This window comes from Cupressus sempervirens, chromosome 5, assembly GCF_028749045.1.
Source record: "Cupressus sempervirens isolate cs-2001-9-10 chromosome 5, ASM2874904v1, whole genome shotgun sequence".
NCBI classification, from domain to species: domain Eukaryota; kingdom Viridiplantae; phylum Streptophyta; class Pinopsida; order Cupressales; family Cupressaceae; genus Cupressus; species Cupressus sempervirens.
This window is the reverse complement of record NC_143122.1, coordinates 706,965,309-706,978,230: the sequence shown is the minus strand read 5'-3', so window position 1 is coordinate 706,978,230 and position 12,922 is coordinate 706,965,309.

Here is a 12,922-nt window from a genome sequence, read left to right as displayed (position 1 = left end):
AAACCTCAAATTCACCAAAATACAAAAAATTGCCACTATATTATACCCTACTCAGTACCTTTAGTTTCCTCCTCTTCCTAGTCTTCTCCAATGTCGTGGGTCAATGCAAGAGGTGCTTGAGTTTTTGTTTCTTCTTCCTCTTCATCCTCCTCTTCTTCTTCTTCCTCCTCAACACCTTCTCAAAATTTGGCTTTTAGTTTCTTCACTATCTTATCTTTCTTCTTAATGGCTGATGTAGTTTTCAACTCCATGGTAATCTTTGATTCTACCATCTCATAGTTGCCAAATATCTTTGCACTTTTATCTATTTCCTCTACTAGTAGTGTAGTGATGGCTGCTGAGGCTTCATCAATATTAATTTCATACCCAAGTGGTCTTAACCATCTTACCCTTGGTGTGGAAGCTTGCACAAAAGTGTAATCAACATCAACAAGAAAACATATGTCATTATAGTATTGTTCAACCAAAGAAATTGGTATCCTCATTCTTTCCTTCATCGATTTCTTAAAATCTTCAAAGTAACTTTCCATCAAGGTTTCAAAGTTTTCTTCCATCTTCTTAATGTATTCATTGATCTACACCACAAATGACCTATTTGTCTTCCATCCTACATTACCAAAAGAGGGAAATGTATTTTGTACATAAAAGAATATGCAAACCAGTATTGAACCAAATTTGCATTGTGCACTCTTGGTTTTCCTGATAGCTCCAAGATTCTCCATCACTTGTTGTAATTGTAGCTCTGCCAGATCATATGTATGATATTTCATTACAATCTTGTAAACAACATCCACAACTATATAGGGTACACTATTCATTCTACTAGATTGATAGAATTTATGTGAGATTACCCTTATAGAAAAGTTCAACAATGAATCAACAATAGTATCTATTGTCACGACTCTCTTATTCCATTTTGCTCAAGTATTCTTCTCAATTACTTCCTTGGAGTAACTTTTGAGTGTCTTTGGCCAATCTAGGGTTGGGTAGCCAGTAACCCTATGAATTATTATTTTGGTGATCTTGATAGGTCCTTCCTCTAGCCATAAAGAACCATCATGAATTTGACTTAGTACAATTCTTATCCACTTAGTCTTAAATACATTCGAAAAATCTAGGGCTCATGTTAAACCCTTTTTCTCAACAATTTTGTATTCCTCTTTTAAAACACCATTCTCACACAATCTATTATATGCATCTCTTATCTCCACGCCTCTTATACTTCCTATCTTGCAATTTTAGCACTTCCTCACATCTTGCATCATAATTACGTTTGGCGAGATCATTGACAATGTCCCAGAAGGATCTTGTTTATAGGCGATGTCAGGAATGGCTTTAAATATGGGTTGCTTACCTTCATTACTAACAAGTTGAACATTCAAAACCTCCTTCCCTTCAATATTTTTCAAACTAGACATCATTTTGTCAAACTAGGGTTTATGCAAAAGTAAACTGTGTAGCTCGGCTTTTGATAAATGTCATGTAAAATTTGATAAACTGGTGTGAGATCATTGCTAAAATCTTTGCAAATGCCTTGAACAGGTTTCTGAATCACCTTCTACTATGTTTTCTCTTGCTTGAATTCGAAATGATGAATAATGAGAAAAAATTGATCATATACCCTTCGAAAACCTTGCATTTAATGTTGAGTGCTTACACAGCTATAAGCTTGGCATCTACCAATTTCAAGATCACTTGGCATCCATTGATATTTCCATCACTTGGCAACTACTATGAGCTCGACATTAAGTAGCTAGATTGCCAGCTCAACATCAACTAGCATTCCACTCGACATACATATGAAATATTTCATGCTCAGCAAAAACATGAAAAACTTAAAGATTTAACTTGAATTTTTAACAACATCTTGCATCTTTATTCATGCTAATGTAGTCCTTTTAGTACTATCTCCTTTGGAATTGATGTATGATATAACACTTGAATATTAGTCCCATATACCTCTTGATTGCCTAGTTTGATGAGGTGTGATCACCTAACCCATTGGGTGAAGTGATCCCTTCTCCATTTGATGTGTTTCAATCATCTTTCTTTTTCCATGTCTTGTTCATCTCATCTCTCATGTGTTCAACATCTGCCTTTCCTTTTCCTTTATCAAATTCACAACTTGGTGCCTTTGACCTAGTTGGACAATGCTTACTAATGTGACTAGTCTTCGAATAGCTAAAATATGTGTTTTGACTCAACCACCTTTTATAATTACCATTGAAGTGTGTCCTAATACAATTCTCAGGAACATGTCCATATTCTTGACAATAATGACAACTATATCTTGTATTATAATCTCAATTATAAAAGTTATCATTGTTTCTTACCTTTTTTGGCTTGTTCGATGACCACATGGATTTGAATCTACATTCAAAAGCTCTATGTCCATACTTCTGACAATTGTAGCAATATTCTTCAAATCTTTGTTTATTCATTATCCCGGTTTTGCATTCATGTGCCTGATGGCCTTGCTTGTTGCACTTATGAAAATGAGTCATGTTCTTAGGCTTGACATTCTGATTTGTATTCTTGCTCCTACACATATTAGCATTATGTCCTTTCTTATCACAATTATGACATAGTTGGCATTCATCATTTGACTTAGAGTATCCAATTGCATGTTAGAAATCTTGGTCAATTCTATTGACTTCTCTTCCAGTCTACTAGCCAAAACTATTTTATCTTCTTCAATCATGACTTTGTCTTCCATGGCTTTCTTCTTCTATTCAACCACTTCACATACTAGTATGTCTTGTGATTCTTGTTCTAACTTGAGATTTTTAATTTTCTCAGCTTGAATTCTGTGATTTTCCATTAGATCTACAATTGTTGCATCAAATTTATTTGAGTCTCCATCTGCAAATAACTTAGTAGTGTCTATCTCTTTGTATAGTGTGTCATTTTTTGCAATGACAATTTCTTTCCTTCTCTTCAAGGATTTCTTTAGTTCCTCTCTTGCCTCATTTAGTTGATGTAGTATGAGATGTATTTAATGTCCTAATTTTCACTAGTCTTTCTCAACTTGTAGACTTCCATTTCAAGATCTTTCCTCAAAGTTGCAAAGCTTATTTTTTAGAGAACTAGGCTCTGCTACTAATTGTTGGAATTACAAGTGGAAGGAGTAAACTTTTGACATTCATCATATACATTCAGTATGTAAACTAAAATAACATGTAAAGCATATGCATCTATATCATGTAAACATGTAAGCAATCGCAAACATGACACTAGATATGATTACCCAGAAACCCTCCAAGTGAGAAGGTAAAATTGGGGTGGGGATGACACCCAAAAATCTTTACTACTATAGTTGTAAAGTGTATCCAATTAAGGCTACAGTGATTTGACCATGAATCATGGTCTACCCTATGAAAGGTTTGCCCTATTAAAGGCTTACAAAGACAGTTAGGTCTCACCTTGTTAGAGGATTTCAACACCTTGTTAGAAGTGTGCCTTGTTAAAGGACTTCAACTTACAACTAATAAGCACCCTATTAAAGGATTTCATACAATCTATTAGGACTAGTCTGCTTAAGAGATTTGACTAAAATCACCTGTTAAAATGTCTTAGCATAGATCTTGTGATTAGCACTTGCTTTCCTAATGACAGATCACCTGTACACAATGTCTAATTGATCCTTCACGATCAAATGTCTCAATGTTGTATCATTCTCTCTATCCTCTATTCTTCTTAACTAATTTTGCAATTCACTTCTTAATTCTAAGTCACCTTGACTGCTCTACAAACTATCTTATTCGCTCCTCCAATTCGATCACTCTCTCATAAAGAGTTTAGGGCTTCGTCCTCTATAAGAAGACTTAGGTAGCTTAGTGTTAGGTATGAATCTATGGCTAAGATTCATCCATATTGCCACTTAAACCTTCTCCTTTTTTGATCGACTACATGTAATTGCATAGGGAATCCAAATATAGATATGCCCTTATCTCCAAAAGATCATAATCTATCCTCATGTTGGCTCAAAATTAGTTTACATAGTTGTTTGTGCCATTACAAACAAATATGTCAAAACTGTGTCACTCAGCATATGAAATCACTGATGCTTGACATGTACTGTATTTTTTCTTTGACTCGACACCTGCACTGCTTGGCATCCACTATTTACTTGGCTCCTAAATCACTCGGCATGGTCTATCTTCTTGGCACTTGAGTGACTCGGCATGTTGGTGTTTGAAAACGTTACCCGTTTCCAATTACCCTGATGAGAACAAAACACATCTAAGGACAACAAACTCCCATTTTCAACATGCCTATTCAGACACCAAGCCAACTATAAGGCATGACCCTTTTTCTTCTTTAGGCTCTGCAAAACCTAGGCAGGTGGACTTATAGATTCTTTATATGGTACCAGTTGTCAAAGCATACACTAAATCTATTATGAAGTAGATAAAACCCTTATTTCTCCTGATAACTCATGAAATAACATCAATCTATAGTAGCTAAATGTAGATCTACGAATCTCACAAGCCGAGTGAGGGTTCAAATTTTATTATAGCTCTTCAACATGAAAGGGAAAAGCGTTTGAATAAAGATGTTGATTCAACAAAACCTCAAAAATGCAACAGTATAACCAGTGATCCTATAACTGATCAGTGCCTAATCCATTGGGCAATCCCATGAATTCAAAACATACATCTGTGACATCAGGTCTCATTGTCACAAAATATCCTTCTCAAATAACTAGTAACCTTGTTTAAACATATCAAGCATTTACTTGGCCCTTTGGTCCAACAACAAAATACATCAAACATACAACCTAAAAGGGATGCAAATGGGTCTCAAATATTTGTTCCAAAACCACATAAGACTTATAGATTGCTGAGACAGGAGACAAGAACTAGAACAAAACTAGTGAAATTGTTGCTCATATGTATTCATTTCCTTGAAACTATACATTCAAATGCACAGAATTAAAACATGAAACAACCTAACATATCAAAACTATTTGTATTATCTGCACTACTACTGTTCACATGAGAGAAATTGCTGAAGAATAGAGGTGGAATCATAGTTCTGGATCCAAAGAAATGGTCTCACAGATGATTTCCAATTCTCTACCAACAGTGGTCTCATAGTAACAAAAGACTGGGACCAAAACAATGGAAGAAAGAAAGAATAATATAGAAGAGAAAGAATTTTCGGATCTGATCTTTACTTGACAAGTGTCCACTTGAAATTCAATCTTCTGACAACTGAAAACTTCCTCCTTCCTTCTCCATCTTGATCTGATTTGATTTCATCATTGCCTTGTAACTGATTTGCAAAATATCCCCTCCTAAATGATGAAATCCCTTATTTGCTAAATATCTGATTTGCATCAAAATGATGATAAAACTTGCTTTAATTGACTTAGACATGCCCCCAGCTGAATTATCCTTGTCTTTTACGCATATTCAAGCTATTAACTTGCCAAAAATCATAACTGAACTTCCTGGTCTGAAAGCGGTTGTAATTCATGTACTTGAAAGAAAACCTCCTGTAGCTTGAACCAGCTACTACTTGTGCAAAAATTGACTCTAGAATCAGATAGTTTGTCTTCTCCTGATTCTAGCGATATATTGGAGTGCATACCTAGCCCCCCAAAATGCCTAGAAAGTCGATTTTAAAAAAGTCCTCTGGCTAGGAAACTAAGGTCTGCAACTGAATACTTTCAAAAGAAAATTTAAATATTCTAAAGTTTGAACTTTAGAATAAAAAACCTTCTGATTTAAAAGTCTTTTCTCGCACGTATATTTTGAAAAATATTTAAAATTATTTATCAAAGTTTTCAATTTTCTACCCTAGCCTTCCAATCCATGGTCAACCCTCCATTTGACCGATGCCACGTGTCATTTGTTGATTGGTCGACCTCTCGAACTCAATGCCACATCACCACCAGGGTAGGCCCGCTGTGCCATGTGGCGCCCAAGCACATCCCAGCATTATTTAACTACCGCGCAACTCTTTTTGCGGGGATGCACACGCCGTCGAATGCGGCCACGTGGCAACATCCGAATGCATTTCCAATTTTGGCACCATGTCAGCTCGTATGCAACTTTGATTAAAATTTGTTTAATGTCACCTTCCGTTGACGTCATTGTGGGACCCCCAAGCCTACGTGAGCTTCAAAAGCCAACAGCTTTGAAACACTACTCAATAGTGTGCAATGTTACTTAAACACTTAAAAAACTCATACCCCATACAATGTGGGATAAATCACATTCACTCTAATGCTGCCCCTGTTTCGATTGGAGTGAGCTTCATTGGCATATGGAGCTCTCCTGCCTGGGGATTTTCTTTCTATTACACGCGTCTTTCATACAGGCGTTCTCCTTCACATCCAACTGCTTCATTGCATAATCTGACCATTGTCCTCCATTGAGACGAGGTCCCTCTTTGATTTGCAGGTGGCCCAAATTCTGACGCCTCTCTTGTTCCTATTGTTCTAAAACCAATAGTTTCCTTTTTTATTACGCTTTAGACTTTGTTTCTCAATGCATAGCGTGGGAGCCTTTATATTGCCATTGCGTGGAGCTGCTCTTGTTATGACACTGCCTGGGTGTTTTTTCCTTCAAACATTTTCCTCTGTTGTAGCCTCTTTGTGGTCTTTTTCCTACCATTCAAACACATCTTCTTCTCCTCATGTGGGTTGAATGCCTTTTGGCATGAGACAAATTCTTTGGACGTCTTCTTTAATGCTGTATGAGGCATCTTCTTTACTTGGGCGGCTTCTTCAACTTGCACGGCGTCACATTAAAACTCGCCCATGTGCATCCCTTTGCCTCTTTCTATCTTAGAATCAGCTTTGCCACGGTTGTCACTAGCATTAACCTCAATTTTTGTGAAACCAAGCATTTGAGTTATCAATCTTGTAGAAGTAGTCTTCCCAATACTAGGCATCCCACTTAAAAGCACTACCTTTTTGGAGATGTCACTATTGCTACCACTACCACATTTTTGGATTTTAGTCCCTTTGGTCTCAATGTTTAGATGTTGTTCATCCCAATGTGCCACCCAATCATGTAACTGTTTCACAATGGATTGATTCCCAATTATATCATTAGGAGTCTTTCGCCGATACTTCTCTGCCCATATTTCTGTATCTCCTTGAGACATTTCTTCAGATGTATCAAGTGCTTTATAAGTGTGATAGGAATACCTAAGTCGTGGAATTAATGATTACATCTCAAAATAATGTCTTTTACTCACAATTTGGCATCTATTTTGTGCCTTCTCAATGTCATGAAAACTCAAGAATCAATGCCTAAAACAATTCCACAAAATGCGAATATGCCTTTTCATGCCTTTGCATATTAATGTGATAACTCAAAACTAATTCCTTTAAAGATGATATGTCATTTAATAATAAAAATGACACATTTATAACCACATTTTCACCCACACCTTTTCTATTCAGTTTGATGCAATTAGTCAGGCGCTAAGTGGGTCTGGCTAAATTTTTTTTTCGTTTCTAGACAACTGAACTACAAAATTGGTCCATTGACCCTCTGATGCTGATTAGAATCAAGTTTGACCATTGAAAACCACTTTTAAAACTCATTCTTCAATTTTTAGTCAACTGTCAAATATGTGTCAGGAGGTCCATTAATTGGCTTTGAAAACTGACCAAATCAACTGATCATGTCCTGAAATTGAATACCCTGAGTCTTTGCTCTGCATTCTTGTACCCTATCGAATCTCGTCTCATGAAGAATTCAGGGTCAAAAGATATTCATTGTCAAAGTTGACCTCTCAGAATCACCTGCAGATAAACAAGTCAGAAAACACTAAACTGGGCTTGGATTTGGCTCGAAAAACTAGGCAAATAGACACTTGGGAAGACGAAAACAAGGGCATCGGTTCTCTATCATGAGGAAAATATGAATATGTGATTTGGGCTCATGAAGAATCATAGGACGCAAATGGCGAGCAGTCAAAGTAAGCTACTCAGAATTGCTGACTGGAAACATTGACAAGATAATATTTTTTTGCAAATGGAATTGACCTGGAAAAGTGTGCATATAGATTTGTGATAGCTTACAAACTGACACACTTGGAGTATTTTTAGAAGACAACACAGAGGTACAATCCATTTGAACTCACCAATCACGGATCTCAAGTTATAATACCCCAAACAGGGGTCCCGATCAATCTGCAAACGCTGACACCAGTAAAAGGTTACAAATTGCGTTTGGAATTGCATTTGAAAACTGATCAAATTGATTTGTCAAGACTTAAAAATTGAAACATAGGAAGTCTCTGACGTCTACAATGCAACGCAAAAGGAATTTTAACATTTTCGTCAACTGGTCAAAAGTTATAGCATGTCAAACAGGGCCTCCCAAAAATGTGAACAACTACACAAATGTACAAAATAGTAAATGACCAAATTTGAGGGGTATGAAACCTAGTCAAACGGACTCAAAATAATTGGAAACATGAAATATAGGTTTTCAGGTATGGATACTAGATACTCCTAGAGTGGTAAGTCATGACGCAAATCTGGGTGCAAGATATTAAGGCATAAACATGGCTTCTTATCGCTGTTTGACACTGTGTAAAATGCAAGATTGACAATTTCTGAAAGCAAGACTTCGCCAAATGACTCGGAATGATGATTTAACTTCATGGAACACTTAGACTGGCTGAAAAAGGGGTGTTAGAAACATTAAACACCTTTTAGGCTTCAAACTAGCAGTCGAGTGCATAGGCATCAAAAAGCTTTCATAGGGCTTAATTTCTCAACAGTGCTCCAAATAAGGGCTGCAATTTTGAGCGCCAACATGGCACATGAGTGACTCGACACTCATTGCAACTTGGCATGGTCTAATATTTACATATTGTGCTTGACATGTATTTCGAGTTTGGCATGAACTAAGTAAATGGCTTAAGTGTGTTGACACTCACTTGTCAAAACCAATCTAAGATCAACAATTGTGTATCCCTTTTCACACTTCATCGTCGACACACAATCATACTCCCTTGTATAGGAATTTACTTTAGAAATATTACATGTATTGAATTAATATCAGCCACAACAATATAGCTGAATCACAATCAGTTTGATAACCAGATACTCAACAATAGTTTCCATGCCCTCTGTTAGGGTTTAAAGATCTGGAGGAGACACTCTTCTTGATCAAGTTCAGAGAAGTTGTGTTGACAATCATTTCCACATGTGAACTGTTAAAGACTTTGATAAAGAAAGAAAAATTGAATCATCTTTACTGTTCTAGGAAAACAAATAATTTCATTTGTTGTCCATTATGATGATAAACAACATCATCATGAATGCGTTGATAAAAAACCTATCTTAACATGATGTTGGTTAATAAAACTATAATTGTCAACCATAAAAACAAATTGTTGTGTTTATATCTTTGCTTCTTCATACCAAGGTATATTTTGCATAGTTATTATGAACCGATATTAAACCCTTGATACTAATGTATTTACAAAACAATGCATGACATCTAAAGAAGAATAAACTTATTTTTTAATCCTTAGAAAAGATTTAAGTTATTTCATTGATATTAGAATCCATTTCAAAATGACAAAACCTAACACCATTTTCATTTTCATCAACTTTTACGAAAGAGATGAAAGGCAACATGCATGCGACTATGAAATATAATAGTTACCTCTTTTATTAACACTTTGTCTAGAGAGACAAAAAAACACCTCTGCACTTGATTTGCTTCAAACTCTCACAAAATATGTAGTAGAGATTCACATACAAGTATGTAGAGTGAGAAACAATATATCAATCGTGGAGATAAGATGAAATGATGCTATTAATCTTTATCAACCAAGAGCATATAAAAAATCATGATGCTTTGTAAAAACATGATCATTTTACCTTGATATAATAGTGTCATTAACATTGGCTTCTATTACTATGCAACATATTAGAAACCCACAAAGAAATCTTCAACTTTACTCTCAAACAAATTTTCATGATGATTGCCTTAAAAATTGATGAATAAAACTAGACTATAGCAAAATGAGTATCAAGGGAATCACAATTACAAGGTGATTGATATATCAAAAAACCATCAACTAGCTCGAGAAAACCATTTTTAATTACAATAAAAGAATCATAGTGGCGGCCTAAAATAAGGTATGGTTTTCCTTGGAGAACAAAGAAGCTAAAAGAAATTTGTTTGATGCCCTTTTCAATGTGATTATTAACCAAATTGAATAAGTCTCTCAAATCTACCATATACTCTCAAGAGGTGGCAATACGTTCACTAAGAGGTATAACCATTGTCCTCTTTAAACTTAACCATTGCTATGATGAGTAGAGTGAATATACAACATGAATATGCAAATATTCCAAACAAATAAGCATAATAATAATATATTAAATAGCCATGTTATTGTAGTCAAAGACATTACACCATATTTTATTATTAACTTTTCCATTTCAACAAAACATAACTGCCAAGGAATATTGACTTTTCAAACACATCTATGTTGCCACCATTTTCATGTTATTTGCATCAAGGACAACATTATTGTCAACAAACTCCCACATTGTCCTTAAAGAAATATCATTTTCTTCCCTTCGTACATCATAGCACATGCATATATAAATGAATAAAAAATAACCACGTGTAGGTGTAAGAAATTATTTTATGCATATAAATTTTTGTGTACACAATAAGCATATCATCCACTTACATTTGAAAATATTGATTATGATATATAAAGTAATAACAAATGAAATGATAAATGCCAAAAATTATATATACCTTAAATACTAAGAGTTTATCATGTAGATCACCTATACATGTAGAAAACATGTACTTGTACCTGTTCATTCTATAATCCAATTACAATACTGAACCAATTGAAACAACTATGATATCACTGAACTGAATCATACTGAAATCAAAGATGCTAAATCACACACTGAATCACTGAAAAAATGTCTAGGGATAGTACTGAAAAGGAAATTCTTTCTCCCCCATTTTGCATCAAAGACACACAATAATAACAACTTCTTTTAATAAAATGAATGATTGTTTGTAGGAGTCAAAAAGTAAGAAATATACTCCCCCAGAATATAGAGAATCAATGCAACAAGGATTGAAAAATAACTACCAATTGTGTTTGAAACCATTCAAAAGTTTCTCTTGGTAGGGCTTTTGTGAAGATGCCAACCACTTGAGTTTGAGTAGAAACATAGACTAATTGAAATTCATTGTCAAGGACTTTATCCTTGAGAAAGTCAAGCTTTGTAGAAATATTCTTTTTTCTTGAGTGAACATTTTTATTTTTACTTAAATGAATAGCACCAATGTTATCACACATGATTGAAATAGGCTTTGATATCTAAATGCCCAAATCTGATAACTAATATGCCATAAAAATCAATTGAGTATAACATGCAATGTCAACAATATATTCACATTCACATGTGGACAATGTAATATATCCTTTCTTTTTTCTATGCCAAGAAACTAACCTATCACCAAGAAATAATGCAACACCACTGGTGCTTTTCTTGTCATCAAAACAACCTCCCCAATCTGCATTAGTATAACCAATCAAAGAAAATCAACACTATGTGGAAACCGTAAACCGTAATCAAGTGTCCCTTGAATATAATTGAAAATTATTTTAACTACATTGTGATGTGATTTCCTAGGTGTAGATTGATATCGAGAAACCATACATACATCATGCATTAGATCAGGCCTTGAGGTTGTTAAATAGAGAAAACTACTAATCATGGATCTATATTATGGTTAACTAAGTACTAGAGAATCATCATTTTTAACTAGCTTACAACTAGTTTCCATAGGAGTTCTTGTAAGAAATGATAATGTTGAGCAAGGAACGAGAAACAATCCAAGTAAGTTAAGTGTGAAACAATGTTACCATAAGATAAGCAACTCCAAGAGCATACACCAAGATGGTTCAACAATGGAGACAAGGATTTATAAGGGGAAAGCAAAGAAAACCCCTTGTGAGTTATTATGAATGAAGGCAAATGCCCAGAGAAGAGAGAGAGAGAGTGTTGGAGCAAAAGTAGCTCAATACAATAACATCAAGTGCTTAGAGTGGTGTTGTAGTTGTGAAGAAAGAAGGAGGAGCATCTCTTATATAGAGATGAGAGAGGAGTTGCATTTGTAACTCCCATTTCTATGAATGCCACATTCATAATAGGTGTGTGCAAAGTGTCACAATCCTCTTAAGGAGGATAAACTAAATAAAGAAATAAACAAGAGTTGTCCTTACATGTGGAATAAAGGACAAACAATGACATGTCCTCCAGATGTGTACAAGTGGACAAACTACATGTAGGGACCCTTGGAATATCCCAATTAAAATATATCCAAGGAAAGATTAACCTTTCTAACACCCCCCCTTAATCTTTACTTGGGGAGTTTACTTCAACAGGTTGTAAACCCAAATTTGTACAATGGAACTGAAATCTCTCTTTAGAAAGTGGTTTGGTTAAAATATCAGCCACTTGATCTTCTCCTTTACAATAAAGAAGAATAATTTGATTGTCTTCAACTTGTTCTCGAATGAAGTGATGTTGAAGTGAAATATGTTTGGTGCGGGCATGATACACTGGATTCTTTGCCAAGGCAATAGCACTTTGATTGTCACAATGTATAGGTGTAGGTAATTATTGAGGTAGACCCAAATCATCAAGAAGTCTTCGAATCCACAAAGCTTCCTTAGCTGCATTGGTACAACCTTTGTATTCAACTTCAGTTGAGCATAGGGAAATAGAGTGTTTCTTTTTGCTTTTCCAAGAAATTGGACCTGAACCAACAAAGAAAAAATAACCACAAGTGGATTTCCCATTATTGGGATCTCCACCTAGATTGGAATCAGTATAGCCATGTAAAATAAATTCAGAGTTTGGATCATAAAATAAGCCTATATTAATAGTTCCTTT